This window comes from Apium graveolens, chromosome 8 (assembly GCF_009905375.1).
Source record: "Apium graveolens cultivar Ventura chromosome 8, ASM990537v1, whole genome shotgun sequence".
Taxonomy (NCBI): Eukaryota; Viridiplantae; Streptophyta; class Magnoliopsida; order Apiales; family Apiaceae; genus Apium; species Apium graveolens.
Genome location: NC_133654.1, coordinates 24,815,114 through 24,818,298, shown reverse-complemented (window position 1 = coordinate 24,818,298; position 3,185 = coordinate 24,815,114).

The window sequence follows — 3,185 nt, the reverse complement described above, 5'->3', positions numbered from 1 at the left end:
TTAAATTGTAACATATTAAACACTGCCTATTACCTGATGTGATTCTATAAACTCTGAAAGTGTTTTGAATGTTCTGTGACTATTCAATCCAATGAGGATTACTTTGCTAGATGCTGACTTAGTAGTCTTTAACAAACTATGTATCCCATGTTTGAATTAGTTGTTTATGTGTAAATCCATAACACAGGCAAACTTTGATTTTGATCTTAGTCAAATTTACTTCCTGTATCTTATTACTAAACCACAAACTAGATTATTGCTTCTTATCTGCCAAATTCTGATGTCAGTAAATCTTAAGGATAAACTACATGCTTGATAAGCCTCACTTATCTGAAGAAAATAAAAAAATTGAAATCAGGCACTCCTTTGAGATCTAGAGTAAATATGTGAAAGTGAAGACCCAAGTGCATTGCTGGTATTAAGTTATATGCATTAGAAAAGCAAATAAATTTTTCTTGGTGACTTTTCACATTCTCTGATTACTGGAGAAATATTCTGATAATAGCATAAATTCTGATAGCAGTTGTGACTCATTTGCACTGAGAAGCCACGGTAAAAAGAATGTCAAAAGATGCATAAAATGAGCACAAACAGTTGAGGTGGACTCTTGCATAAATTTATTCTATAGTAGACTTCAAAATTAAAGACAGATTTTAAGCATTTTTCTTAGTTATGCCTTATTTCTAAGATATCTGAAGTTTGTCAGACTTTAATCTTTATCTGATCATTTGCAAATGCACACACTCTCACTCCATATGAATGATGAAAATTACTGTGGTGATTAAGTTGTTTCTGACAAACAGTTAAGTATTATTTGCATAAATTCTGAGGACAAGTTCTGATAAAAGTTATGATGATTAAACTATGAAGAAACCAGTCAGTATTTGGGTGAAGAATCACAAAAACAGTCATTCACTTTTTGAGTACATAAGCCATGTTCTGATGACCGTTAAATTCTGATAATAGTCAAGTTCTGATGCAAATCCTGATAGAAACTCTGATGCTTACGTGGCATTATTTAATTACTTGACTTATTTTTAGTATTTACTGTAACGGTTATATTTTATCAGAAAATAATTAAGTGAGATAAAAACAGTGATAATCATTTGGTTAATGGGTTGCGTGTTTGTTTTGGTAACAGCATGTGAGCAATAATTACTGCATGTTAATCGTGTCCACTCATTACTGTTTTGATTGTTTCCATGATGTTAGGTGTAAAAAGTCTGTTCTGCTTCACAAAAATAGTCGTTGTCACGTGGAGTGTATAAATAAGAGAGTTAAAAGATTTTACAATCTTTTACCTACTATTTTTATTTTCTAATCTCTCTTATTCTTTCTCACTATCTAATATTCTCTGAAGCTATTTCTTACAGGCATTTTATCAAATACCTTGCAAACACACAATTTTTTCACTTAATTTCTTACAAATATGGCACCTAAGGACGTTATCTTTAATAGAGCCAAGTTTGTCCCCAACAACTATATGGCTATTCTCAACAAGGACGATGCTCCTTCAGATCTTCACTTCGTTCAGGACTTTCTTGATAACAGTGAGATTGGGTATGCTCTGACCCAACCACAATTACTCTCAGGAACACAAATACTGGAGTTTTGGAGGACTGGTGTATATGATGATGGTGGTGAAAATGGGTCCCCAAGCATTATCTTCACAACAGGGGAAGATGAGCATCTAGTTAACTTGTCAACTATTCGACGAGCTCTACACTTGCCAGAAAATTGCACTTTCAATGCTCAGATTGAAGAACCACTTCTACAGGGTATGATGGCCAATCTTGGCTAGGAGAAAAGTCTGTCCAAGCTGGGACAGCTGAAGATGCCATACATCATAAGGGAGTGGAGCTACTTCTTTGACTACATCACTAGAGCTTTTTCCAACAAATGCTCCAACTTTGATACCATTCCCATTCCGAGTCAGCAAATATGGTATGCACTTCTAAATCAAACTCACTTTGATTATGCTACTGCTATTTTGGGTTTTATTGGGGATAGGATGCAGGAGGACCCAAATACTGTTTATTTTGATAGATTTTGTCAACTCATTTACAGTTTTTGTTGTTCTGATAAGCCCCAAAACTTTAGTGAGTCAATTCAACCTTTTAAACTTGCTAAAAGGGCTTTCACGGACTTGTTATCTATTGATAATAAGAAAAACTTACTAAGACCCCTTCAAATTCCTGAATATGTAAAACAGTTCTTAGTAAACTCTGACCCCAACACATACACACCCAAATTTCCTGAAGTTGCACCCTCTCAACCTCCACCAAAATAACCTACCAACTCTCAACCATAACCTACCATCAGAACCTATTTCCAACCAGCACAATCTTCGCAACCATAACCATCAGTACCTACTACCAAACCAACCTCTGGTACTTCCCAAAAGGTGTCAGTTGTAAAATCTTCAAGAGCAAAATCTGTTCCTCAATCTCCACCAAGGAGAAGAAGAAAGATAATTCTGAGGGATGAATCAGATGAAGATGAGCAAGTCCAGGTTCATGCATCAGAACCTGTGACAATAGAAGCTGCAAAAGAAATTTTTTCAGAAAGAGGTAACTCCTCAGAATTATACTGAAGCTGAGGGTTCTGGAATTTTAAAATGGAAAAGAACTTCAAGTTCTGATGCTACTCAAGCAACACCTCCACCATTCAGAAGATCAAAGAAGGAGAGAGCAGGTGTGAAAATTACACAAGCTCAAAATGAAGATGCTGAGGAAGGGGATCAGGAATCTTTGATCTCATCAGAACCAATTGTGATTGAAGCTTTGCCACCTCCACCTCAAGCTGAAGACACTGTTAGATATATTTGAGATGTCATGTCTAATATGATTCATGTTTAGTTTTCAGATCTTAACAAACATGACATATCAGGACTTACTGAAAGTCAGAACTTAATATCAGAACTTAAGGTCATATCAGAACTTAAGTGCGGGAAGACTTTCATATAAGGAAGGAAGCTGATTTACAGTAGAAGATCAAGACTAAAATAAAAGAAGATGTGCATGGAAAGAGTTAGAAGACTGGAAGACTTGTAGAAGATATCTGATTGATATATTTTAGGAGACATAATTATATTCCATATCAATTAGAAGTTATTTTGTAACTGTGTAATATATAAACACAGACTTAGGGTTTACACTAGATGTGTTATCATTATCGAGAAAATT